Source organism: Mirounga angustirostris, unplaced genomic scaffold, assembly GCF_029215605.1.
Source record: "Mirounga angustirostris isolate CCGP_5_RB_7025 unplaced genomic scaffold, mMirAng1.0.hap1 SCAF_4, whole genome shotgun sequence".
NCBI classification, from domain to species: Eukaryota; Metazoa; Chordata; class Mammalia; order Carnivora; family Phocidae; genus Mirounga; species Mirounga angustirostris.
The window spans coordinates 132305304-132318435 of record NW_026991712.1 but is presented as its reverse complement, the minus strand read 5'-3'; the positions used below and the strand labels follow the sequence as shown (position 1 = coordinate 132318435).

At 41.3% G+C, this 13132-nt stretch overlaps 1 long non-coding RNA gene across 2 annotated transcripts in view; it reads left to right on the top strand.

The window, feature by feature from the left end:
• The window catches only part of LOC129046455 (uncharacterized), a 33370-nt gene that overhangs the window by 219 nt on the left and 20019 nt on the right, over positions 1-13132 (top strand). For both annotated transcript variants that reach the window (XR_010410899.1, XR_010410898.1), the window contains exon 2: positions 8731-8896. This is a non-coding gene — a long non-coding RNA (uncharacterized LOC129046455). The remainder of the gene's footprint in view (positions 1-8730; positions 8897-13132) is intronic.

Below are 13132 nucleotides of genomic sequence, written 5' to 3'. Positions count from 1 at the left end.
CAGCCCAGGCTGGAGGCCTTCGTGGCACTGGAAGCCTCGGAGAGCCCCCTACAGGCGGGAGGACCCGAAAGGAAAATACTTCCGCTCACACGGGCGGAGCTAGGGAGCCCAGGCGGAAGTGACTGTAATCAGGTTTGAGTTTGGGACCGCGGGTTGCTCAGGCTAGGTTTAGGGGGTGAGGTACGGTGGGCTAGTCAAGTGTTGGTAGAAGCTGTTTTAATAAAGGATTGAGAACTCTGTTCTTTAATTATGCACACAGCACCCGGATATCATTTAGAAGCTTACTGTTTTTTGACACAGACGTAGGTATAACAGATAAGCAATGTACATGTGGGAACCGACCAGTAATTTTGAACTAGGATATTGCCAATATTGTGGAAATTATCTGTGTCTTTTACCCCTTGCTTCCCTCCAGGGGTAACACTTTCCTCTATCTTGGGTTTGTCCTTTTGCTTTTTAAAAATTTATGTTTGGGCGCCTGGGTGGCTCAGTCGGTTAAGCGACTGCCTTCGGCTCAGGTCATGATCCTGGAGTCCCTGGATCGAGTCCCGCGTCGGGCTCCCTGCTCGGCGGGGAGTCTGCTTCTCCCTCTGACCCTCCCCCCTCTTGTGCTCTTTCTTTCTCTCACTCTCTCTCTCAAATAAATAAATCTTTAAAAATTTATGTTTATAAACTGTTGAGCTTTACAAGGATGGTTGGTTGTTACGTAATTTACAGCCTTCCCCCCCCCCCCCCCAACAGTGTACTTCCAAATTCGTTTTAGGTTGTTGCATATATTTGCATGTGCCTGTAGTTCCTTAATTTTACTGCTGTATAGTGATAATATTTCTTTCTGTGACAGTCTCTCCCTTCTATTTACCAGGTTTGTCGTTACAAAAACGCTAGTATAAACATTCTAATGCGCGGATTCCTGTACTAAAATGCAAGAATTTTTCTAGAGTACAACGTATACCTAGAGAGAACATTTTAACTACTTACGAGTTATAATAACTGCTTTAAAATCTGATAATTTTAGCATCTTAGTCATTTAGGGGTTAGCAGCTGTTGATTTTATTTTTCCTTGAGAATTGGTTGTATTTTCCCACTTCTTTGTATGTTGATTAATTCTCTTTGTTGAGTAATTTTTATCTTGGACATTTTGAATATTATGTTGCATAGACTCTGGATCCTGTTAAAAGCCTTTGAGGAATATTGGTTATTTTGTTTTGTTTTAGGAGGGGGTCAATCTCAGTTTGGTTCAGTTACACAAGTTCAGTCTCACTTTCTGTGTGTTCTGGTCCCTATCAGTTCAGTTTTCAAAGGCTTTGTTATTCTGCTTTGAGTCTGTCCTATACATACAACACTGGGGGAGTATTTTGAAATTTGGGGAGTACATTAGTTCCCCCTTATATGCAGTTTTGCTTTCCCTGGGTTCAGTTACCTGTGATCAACTATGAGAAGCAGATGATTCTTCTGACTTATCCTCAGGTTAATAGTAGCTTAACACTTTGTTACAAATGCCTATGTCATTCACTTCACTTCATCTCCTCCTATAGGCATTTTATCATCTCACATGAAAAGAGTGAGGGGTGCCTGGGTGGCTCAGTTGGTTGAGTGTCTGATTCTTGGTTTTGGCTCAGGTCATGATCTCCAGGTCGTGAAATGGAGCCCCACATCAGGCTCAGTGCTCAGCACGGAGTCCACTTGAGATTCTCTTTCTCCCTCTTCCTCTGCCCCTCTCCCCTGTTCACACATGCTCAGTAAATAAATAAATAAATAAATAAATAAATAAACAAAATCTTAAAAGAAAAGGGTGAGTACAGTACAAAAATATATTTTAAGAGTGAGCGACCACATTAACATAACTTTCATTATAGTATATTATTGTAATTGTTCTATTTCATTATTAGTTATTATTGCCTAATTTATAAATCAAGCTATAAATTATCATAGGAATGAATATATAGGAAAAAACAGTATATATATACACATAGCGTTTTATCTGCAGTTTCAGGCATCTGATAGGGATCTTGGAACATATACCCTGTGGATAAGGGGAGATTACTGTAGTAAATTGTAGTTCAGTTCACATACCTTTTGTTATACAGCTTTGTGTCTTTCCTGCAGTTCAGGCGTGAGAACAGAATTTATGTGAGTTTATGCATAGAATTAGGGGGTCCCCTTCTACAGCTCTTGTTGATAGTCATCTCATGCTCTTTGTTTTGCAGGGACCCCTCTTCCTGACCCTCCTGCCAAAAATAAGAGGTTTTTCTTGGAGTTCTAGCTGCCTTCCATAGCTGCCACAGCTGACTAGGTCCCACACTGGGGCAAAGAGGTGAAAGAAAAAAATGTAGATTCCCTCCATACCCTTCATACCACAGAGGCCTCCTTTCCCAGTTCCCTTGTTTAGAAAGATAGGGTTTCTCGGGGCGCCTGGGTGGCTCAGGTGGTTAAGCGACTGCCTTCGGCTCAGGTCATGATCCTGGAGTCCCAGGATCGAGTCCCGCATCAAGTCCCGCATCGGGCTCCCTGCTCGGCGGGGAGTCTGCTTCTCCCTCTGACCCTCCTCCCTCTCATGCTCTCTGTCTCTCATTCTCTCTGCCTCAAATAAATAAATAAAATCTTTAAAAAAAAAGAAAAAAAAGATAGGGTTTCTCTTGGTCCAAGCCTAGGCCCCAACTCTCAGGTCAAAGCTCAGAGGGAGAAAAGGAGGGGAAAAAAAAGCCAGGTATTCCCCCTCACCCCCCCACCCCGCCAAACTTTGGCTCATAGAAACCTTTCTCCAACCTGCTTCATTTTTGCTGCCTGTGCTGCCAGTTAGTTTTACTAGAGGCCAGGCCTCACACCAAAGCTGTGGGAGAAAATAGGAAAAACAAACAGGGCATTTCTCCAACTTTGATTCTCCCCAGTCTGCCCGTTTTTGTTTACTTTTCAGAGTCCTCAGGTAGTTGCTTTTTGTATTTTGATCTGAGCTTTTAGCTGTAATCAGCAGGAAAGAATAGTGGTCTTACTTCATCTTGGCTCTGGCAGTGCCAGTCAAGGAAATGCAAATTACTACTACATATTAATCAGAATGATTAAAATGAAAAATTCAGGACTGCCTGGGTGGCTCAGTTGGTTAAGCCTCTGCCTTCAGCTCAGGTCATGATCCCAGGATCCTTCCTGGGTTGAGTCAGCATCGGGCTCCCTGCTCAATAGGGAGTCTGTCTCTCCCTCTGCCTGCCACTCCCCCTGCTTGTGCTCTCTCTCTGACAAAATCGTTAAAAAAAATTATTAAAAAAATAAAAAATTAAAGTAAAAACTCAGACAGTTCCAAGTGTTGGAGAGGGTGTGGAACAATAAATTCTTATACATTCTTATACATAGTGGAAGTGTCAATTGATGTATCTCCTTTGGAGAACATTTGTCCAGAATCTATTAAATCTGAGCATACGTACACCTTATGACCCTGAAATTCCACTCCTAAGTATATTCCCAATAGAAGTGCACATATGTTCATCAAAGATGTATATAATAATCTTCATTGCTACACATTCATAATAACCCCAAACTAGAAATTCCCAGTTGCTTATTAATGAGAGCCTGGATAAATTGTCACATATTCACCCACTGGAATATCATATGTAGCAATGAAAATAAATTGCAACCACATTGAACAGTGTGGCTGCCACTCAAAAGTATAATAATGAATTATTGAAAAAGCCAGATACAAACTAGTACATTTACATGAAGTTCAAAGGCAGACAGAACTAATCTAAGATAATGATTACCTTGGGACATGGGGAGGAAATAGCAACTGGAAGGGTACATCAGGGGCCTTTTGGGATCCTGGTAATACTTGTCATGATCTGGGTTCTGGTCAGGTATCTTCATTTTATAAAAATCGATTGAGCTGCACACTTACGACTTGGGCATTTTTTAAAAGAAAAAGTTTAAAAAATACTTATATTTACCTATCTTGCGTATCCCCTCATTCAGTAGATCTTGTTAAATATTATACTAACTTCAGGGACAGAGGATTTGATCACACACCCACTTGTGACATGGTGAGTATCACTGGTAAGTGGGTACCTTCTGGCCCTAATAATGATTGAGCTCTCTTACAGTTGAAATATTGAGTCTACCATAATTTCTGTTAAGTCATATTACAAGTCTATTAGGAAAAGATCTATTCTTCGTTCTAGAATTAACTGAGAGTTTAAAGTGGCAATGATCCAGTCTCTGAGGTTTACATTTGTAGATTCAAGGAGAATTTTCTAAAAGTACAGATAAATCAAGCAGATCTTGTTTATGCATGTTCAGTCACATTCAGAAAAAAAATCTGCTACTCAAAAACAATGGAAAATAACTTTTTATAAAGTTCCAAATCACTAATTCACTACAAGAGTCATAATTGAGATATATTAAAATAACTTTCTTTAGTTGACCAGAATTTTTTCCTTAATTATGGTACATAATCCTTGTGTTATAAAGTATCTGGAATTGCAGCTTAACAAACAACCATAAAAATGTTTGCTCTTGAAATAAATAGGTCTTACTCAAACAAAAGAACAAGGAATTTAAATAAATAAATAAAATAGTCAGTGAATTTAACTCTCATACCTAAGAAACTCCCTAATTTTAATCTGGAAACTGTGGAAAGTAAAATTTACTTCTTAGGTCACGAGGACAGCAGTGATTTTAGGTGAAGTTGTGGAGTATGTGAAGTTGTGGCTGGGCTTAGTGCAATCTGTGCAGATATTGCAGGATAGGGGAGTGTGGCTCTCACCTCCAGATAGGGACTCAGAATTTGGAAATGGAGTGATAAAATACCATTTAGAAGTGAGGTTGGAAGGATTAACATGCAGTTGATTAAATCAGCCTTCTGAAAATAGAATTAACTCACTCTAACATCTGATTTGTAGTTGTAATGTGAACAAAAATCTAAAGCCAGTCCATATTCCTGAGGGAATTCTTTTACAGGTAATAATAGCTACTATTTATTAATCACTATACAGTAGTGTGCTAAGAGCTTTATATTCATTATCACATTAAAATCCTACCAATCTTTAGGAAAGATATTGTTAGTTTTGTCTATTGATGAGAAATCAAGGTTTAGAACTGTTAAGTACCTTGTGAAGGGCTGTAAAATGTAAAATATGGTGACTCAAGTCCAATTTCTTGGTTTCCAATCCCAGCTCTACTACATGTTAACTATGTGACCTTAGGCAAATTACTTGATCTATATTTTCTTTCTTCACAGAGGAAATAAATGGTACGTGTATTTTATGTATGTATGTATGTATTTATTTATTTTTTAAGATTTTATTTATGTATTTGAGAGAGAGAGGGGAACAAGAAGCGGGGAGGGGCAGAGGGAGAGGGAGAAGCAAATCTCTGCTGAGCAGGGGGCCTGATGCAGGACTTGATCCTAGGACCCTGGGATCATGACCTGAGCCAAAGGCAGACACTTAACTGACTGAGCCACCCAGGTACCCACTAGTACTTGTATTTTAGAATTGCTGAAAGCATTAAGTGAGATAACTCACTTGAGGTACTTGATAAATAGAACTCAATAAATAAAGGTTATTATTATTATTCAATTAAAGGATAGAGCTGGTGAATAACATCCAGTTAATATACCAAAAGTCAATCAAGTGTAGTTAGTAAAAATTTTCTGTGAGAATCACATGTCAACAGAAAGATGATTTACAGTAAGTCTAAAACAACAATGAACAAAACATAAGAATAGATCTGGTAATGACCAGAAGAGAAGGCTATTTGTGTTCAAGGATTACAACTAACTTTTCAAAGAGAAATATTCCTAGAACAGAAAAGGAATTTCAACTATCCCAACTTGAAAAGAAAATCCCTCAAGACTACCCATTCTCTTTCTTCTAATTATATGCTCACCAAACAACCCTCTGACTGATCATTTTCTCTCCTGAGTACATTTAAACTACCATGGCAAAATACCCAGAGTGAGTTCTCCATACACATTATTCTTTTAGATTTAGCTGTCTTTATAGATGGATAAATTGACATTCTGAGACACATACCAGTTTCTTATGGGTCCTCTTAACATGTTGATCCCCAAGAGGTTAATTAGCAATGGTGGAAATGATAAAGTTGAGTTTCTGAACTTACAAAGCTAAGAATCTGGTTTCGGATATATTGTACTATAGCTATTTATGGTGGCAAGTAACAAAAATCACAATAAAATGGCTTAAACAACAAAAAGGGAGGGAGTTAAAGAGAAGGTGTTTGATGGAATAGCAGGGCAAGAGTGCAACGTAGATTCAGGAGACTGAAAGAAGCATCCTAGCCCTCTTCGAGCAATCTCTTGTCACTGCCTCTCTGCTTACACATCATTCTTTCCTTTCTGTAGACCAGCTTTCCCCTGCTACTGCATTCACGGGACAGACAGAAGTAGTACATACTGACTTTAGAACTGAGCAAGTGAGGCTCGTAACATCCTGTACCCCTGGGAGTCTCACCCTTTGGAACACCTTCTTTTTTTTTTTTTTAAGATTTTATTTATTTATTTGAGAGAGAGAGAATGAGAGACAGAGAGCATGAGAGGGAGGAGGGTCAGAGGGAGAAGCAGACTCCCCGCCGAGCTGGGAGCCCGATGAGGGACTCGATCCCGGGACTCCAGGATCATGACCTGAGCCGAAGGCAGTCGCTTAACCAACTGAGCCACCCAGGTGCCCCTGGAACACCTTCTTAAAGTATTCCAGGTCCCCTCTGGTGCTCTGGAGCCAGAATCTAGTCCTGTGTGGGTCTTGGTAATGAAAGCCTTCAAGTGTTCTGTTGTCGCTGGTGGTGGGGTTTGGCCTGGTCAGCAGGACCTTCTGGGCAGGATACTCTAACCCTGGGCCCAGACCTTATTGGCCTCAGTTCTTGTTTCTCCCTTGCAGAGTCCTCTTGACAATAACCCCCTCTCACTGTGAATGGAGTCCACCAGGTGCCCGACAAGCTCTGGGGCTTACACCTATGGGTGTAGGTCTCGGGCTGCATGGCCTTGCCTATTCCTGGTGAGCCAAAGCTCCCCCTGGCCAGGGCAGTATTTCTTTCATGGGATTGGACCAAGTTTTAGCTGCCAGAATAGGGCTGATTCGCTGACTTGGGGGTGATTTTCAATAACATTGGACACAAGACAAGTTAAGGACCTTGGTTACCCACTGTCCTCCATGGGCTGCCTATATGAGGTGGTGCATGGGTGCTTACCTGTCTGTAAGCACTTGGTGCTCTTACCTGGCGCATGGGTGCTTACCTTCAGACCTAGGAGCCTCCTGGTGAGGAGCAACTGTGAGAGGTATGAGTAGCCCACAGGTTTTTAATCCTGGGGTCCCCCACCCCTAACCCATGGTCAGTGCCCAGTGCAGTCACACCACCCTTTTGCAAGCTATGTGCTGTATGTCAGGTAATCCTGGTCATGGCCATTCTTGTCCCCTCCCTGAGCTTTCTGGACTATAGTACTGCAAAGGCAGTGGCCCCTTGTTATCAAAGCCGTTTCTTGCCTTTAACCAATGTGGTGACATTCTGCTGTCCTGGGTTGGTCTTAAGCCCTGTGGGACAAGAGATAGATAAGGCATACCTGAATGCGACTGCCCTTCTTGCTCTGTCCAGGGCCCCTCATCTATCCTCACCAATGGTAACTGGTATGTGGAAGGCAGGGCTGTGATCAACATTAAAAAGGTCACATTCTAGTAGTGCAGTGATGAAGGCTTAGTTTAAGAGAAGACATGGTTGGAAGGCTTAGTTTAAGAGAAGACATGGTTGTTCTATGTTAGTGCCCTAAATCCCATAAATAAATGCTATAAACTTCTAAATGATTTAACATGACTATAGAACAGAATAATTGTTTACATTTTCCTGCATCCTCTGGCTAAGACTTGCATTTGTGGTCATCATCCACAAAGCACATTAACAACGTTTGAGAGTCATTGGAAACCATTATTCAAGGGAGTACAATGGATGTTGCTTTGAGTGATGATGTAATCAGAATTCAACAAATGACATTGGGGAACTGCAGAGGCCAGGAGATCTATACTGTTTCAATTTTAAAGTTTCCAAAGAGCCATAGCATTGTGAGTAATAATAGCGTTGCTACATTTTCCTTGCAGCGGGATATATGAAATTCACCAGGAATGATATCTTTGACAATATATAACACAAAGAAGTAGATCCTGGAAACTAGGAGACGTTTTCATGTGCATTGATTGGATAATAAACATCTGTGTCAGTACCTTTTTCTTGCCCTGAATTTTTACCAGTAAATCACTACACCTCACATGGGCTCATGATTTTTGAATTACTTTTATAATCAAATTGTTGCTATTGATGGGTACCATCTGCACACCCCCAAGTATTTCCGCAGGGCCTTGTATGCCCTAGGGGCTGTGCTGGACAGAAGATAGTGTTAACAAAGCATACACCTTTATATCTCTTTTCCATTCAAGAGATTCCCAACTGGAATCTCTTGGCCCCAACTTCAAATTTCCAGACAAAGGCTCTGGCTTTGCTAGCTTGGTCCCATCAGCCATGTCAGGTGGTCAAGGGCATGATGTGGTGTGCAACCGAGACTTCTAGGAGGAAAAGGGAAAAAGGATAGCACCCGGAGAAAAGAACAACCAGTTTGTTCTTGTATTAGTTTTCTAGTGCTATGTGACAAATGACCACAAACTTAGCAGCTTAAAACAACCTATTTTATTTTATTTTTTTATTTTATTTTATTTTTTTTAAAGATTTTATTTATTTATTTGACAGAGAGAGAGACAGCGAGAGCAGGAACACAAGCAGGGGGAGTGGGAGAGTGAGAAGCAGGCTTCCCGCCGAGCAGGAAGCCCGATGTGGGACTCGATCCCAGGACCCTGGGATCATGACCTGAGCTGAAGGCAGACGCTTAACGACTGAGCCACCCAGGTGCCCAAAGGTAATGTATTTTTTTAAAATTTTTTTTAAAAGATTTTATTTATTTATTTGAGAGAGAGAGAATGAGAGACAGCATGAGAAGGAGGAAGGTCAGAGGGAGAAGCAGACTCCCTGCCGAGCAGGGAGCCCGATGCGGGACTCGATCCTGGGACTCCAGGATCATGACCTGAGCCGAAGGCAGTCGCTTAACCAACTGAGCCACCCAGGCGCCCAAAACAACCTATTTTATTATCTCTCAGTATTTGTCAGTCAGAAGTCTGAGCCTAGGGTCTCTGCTTAGGGTCTCGCCAGACAAGGATTAAGTTATCCACTGGGCGCACAATTCCGTCTGAGGCTCAGAGTCATCTTCCAAGCTCACTCAGGTTGTTGACAGAATTCAGTGCCTTGCAGCTACAGAGTCTCACTTTCTTGCCAGATGTCAGCCAGGGCCAGCTCCTAGAGACTGCCCTTCGGTCCTAATCATATGACCCTCTTACAACATGGAGTTTCTTTCTCCAGAGCCTGCAAGAGAGTTTCTCGCAGTCTATTCCTGCTGCTGTGGCTGCTACCACCAGTACTATTATTACTTGCTATGGCTACCACTCCCACTACTGTAGTCTTATAGAATGTAATACGATCACTGGAGAAATGAATCCATCACCTTTGCTATATAACATAACCGGATCAAAGGAGTGGCATCCCATCATATTCACAGGTCCTGCCTGCGTTCACAGGGGGAGTATAATACATGTATGTCAGGAGGAAGAATCTTGGGCGCCATCTTGACATTCTGCCCACCATGGCTCTGCAATAGGCAAAAACTCCAAGAGAGGTCCAGTATTGTTGTCTCCATCTTAAAGCCCTGAGAAATCTTCAAACTGACCGTCCTCCTCCTTCTTCTCAACAGTACTTAAAGAACAACATAGTTTATCATAGTGCTCTGGACGTGTGTGAATATTCATAGACCTTCAAGTCTCATGTACCCCAAAAATACATCTCTGGGAGTAATTTGTCACACAGATCTCTTTATCTACAATTCAGTGACGAGTTATTAAACATCGTTTACTTAGTACACTTACAATTTGACATTCTTAGAAATTCAGTGGATTAAATGTGGGTATACATACACGCACGCACGCACCCTGCACACTTCACAAATCCCCTATGACTTAAATTCCCCTTTCGTTCTGTGCAAACCATTAATAGGGAATTTTTGCCAGCTGGTGTTTCAGAGTTCTTTATAAATTAATTATTGTATTTACTAGCCATGTGGGAGTGGAGAAGTCTAATTGGGTCAAGGAGGCTGGCCCTGCTGGAGACTGAAAGGCAAAGCATGTATAAGGTGTCACTTGCAAATCTAGTGCAGTGCTTTTTTTGAACACATGTTTAAAAAAAAAGTGAACAATACTGAAATTACATGCAAATTTATGGGAAGATCATGTCGTAGTTAGAATAAACATGTATTGAAATTTGCCATCAATCTATGGCAAAGATAAAATATTTTAGCTGACATGGGATTTCACAGGTGTTCATGCCACAGGAGGAATGGGCTGCCTAATGTTAAGAGCACATTCATTCACTCATTCTCTCACTTACTCAAGGGGACAGGGCTAGATATTACAGCAACAAAGAGGACAGTGTCACGGCCTGATGCTCACAGAGTGCTGGCCAATATGGATGTGTAAAGAGAGAGAACAAAGTGTCGTAAGTGTAGTATAGGCATAATTAGAGAATATTGTGGGCATCCCTGGGTGGAACAACTCTCCCAGTTCACAAGTGGGGAAAGGAAATCCATCAGGGATAGTTCATTGCAAATAAACCAAATCTGGTTAAACTTGACCTTTCTGTGCTAGGACAAGAAGGAGCAAGCCAGGCACGTGGGGTGTAAAACTTAAAGAGGTAGTCTCACAGCTGCTGGGCCTGGAGGTGACATCTGAGAGTGAGTGTCTCCTTAAATTTTGGGGGTAGACAGCTGCTCACTGCACTCTTGGTCCTGTTTTGTTCTTCAGTCTTACCAACTTAGTCAAAACTTTTTTTTTTTTTCCTAGTTTTCTGTCCAATGAAAAACATTTGAGAAACTCATTCACACTGATGTAAATAACTAAAATCAATTTAAAGTACGCATTCTTTTATCTTTTTTTAAGATTTTATTTATTCATTTATTTGAGAGAGAGAGTGCACCAGCGGGGAGAGAGGGAGTCTCAAGCAGATTCTGCAAGCCTGGAGCCCTCCCAAGATCATGACTTGAGCTTGAAATCAAGAGTTGGATGCTAAACTGACTGAGCCATCCAGGCACCCCAAAGTACACATTCTTTTAAAAGAACTTTCACCTTAGCAGAAATCATCAAGCCCTTAAACATGGCGGAAAACCTCAAATGTTGACAGGGCCAGACAGTTGCCGGAATGAATGATGCAGGCCTGTGTAAGACGTTGGGCAATGAGGGAGATTGTAATAGGCTATTCAGAGACCTTCAAATTCAACCTAAAAATAGATACCGTTTTGGCCAAACAAAAAATACCTGCTGGATTATTAGATCAGTAGAATAGTTGTTTGTATTCCCTGCCTTAGGTTAAAAAAATTCAGTTGCTATGTCAGAATTTCTGTGGGCAAATTGTGTAAGGACATGACGAGAATTGGAGGGAGAATGGGGTATTCTTTCTCTAATTAAACTTTCCTTGTGAGGCCTTATTAAACATTTCTTTGGCCTAGATATCCCCACTTTCTGCTGTCACAGCTTATTGTCTTGCCTGTATTCCATGAATCACAAGACATAACTGGAAAGTTTTTCACAGCTAGAAACTAGAGAGAGATACATAATGTTTAGGAAAAAGAAAAGTTGCAGTGTCACTAGAACTCTTAAGAGTCTCTTGTCTAGACAGAAGTAGTATAGGAGACAAGAGTAGTCAAAGTTCATATATGTCCAGAGTACTTTCCTGTTACCTCCTGGTACTTCTGAGGGGACTGTCAATCATGGTGCTCCCCTTAACCCCAAGGACAGGTTGGGATTCTTGTCCCAAGCTGTCCAATTGGAATACCCAGGCTCTTGAAAGGGAGAAAGGAGCAAAGCAGCCAGCCTGTGATCCATTCACTTCCTTTATTAGAGGGACACCACTAGGGGAAAGAAAAGAAGAAAAGTGGTATGGTCTAATCTTGTCAACTGGACGTGAGGCAAATAGAATAATGATTTTAGACAGGAGGAGGAGGCTTTGTCTACAGAATGCCCTTAGCAGGATCTCCCTTCGTAAAAATTGCTTTCAGTCAATAAACGTGGAATCTATTGATTTCTGGGACATGGCTTCCTGGGACCATGTCATATAAGCTGCACAATTCTTGGAGGTATAACATGAAGATGGTTCATAAATAACATGCCTCCTATTCTGTGAGGTGATAATCTGCAAAACCTCACACAGAGACTTCATCTATTGTTCTGGGCTGGTGGATAGAAAGGACCTTGCAAAAATGTCCCAGAACTTTCTCTGCTTTGTCTTTGTCTCTTGATTTCCTGTACTCTTGAAATTCTTAGTAAAGCTTAATGCTAGGAACTATCTCTGATTTTTGTGAGTCTGATTTGATAATCCAGTCCTGTGTGTTAGCTCCACTGGCCTTGGTACTTGGTTGAAGAAGAGGAATATGTGAACCAGAAGAGACCAACCAGAATGTTCCCTAGGATTCATTTAGGAACATTGGGTGAGGAACATTCTCTCTCCACTGGGGTTCCTAAACTGGTAAATGTGGATGTGAGACACATTGAGAGAGAGTCCAGCCACAAAAAAACAAGTCAAGCAGACACAATAAGAGCTGATGGATGGAGAGAATTAGAGAGAGAGAGAGAGAGAGGAGAAGTAAGGGAGGGGAAGAGAGAGTGAATTCTGAATATAGCATTTGAATCCCGGAATTTTGTCCTGTCTGAAGCCATGCCTATCCCCTGGACTTCCTCCATAACCAAGTCAACACATTCTCTTTGTGCTTAAGCTAGGTTGTGCTGGGTTTCTGCCACTTGCAACTAAGAATTCTGACTAATATCATAGCTGGAATTTGGTATGGAAGACCTGAGCTCAGGAGCAGACAAGCCGTCCAGGAAAGAGTAGTTCTAGAGATACAAATCAGATGAGGAACAAAGAAAATCCATATCATAAAGCTATTTAGAACTTCTGCCTCTGGTTCACGCATAAACATTATTGAAAGATTAAATAAGATTACGACTATTATAACAATATCTTTAACCATTTTATCCTAAGCAGTGTGGAGGCATGCCTT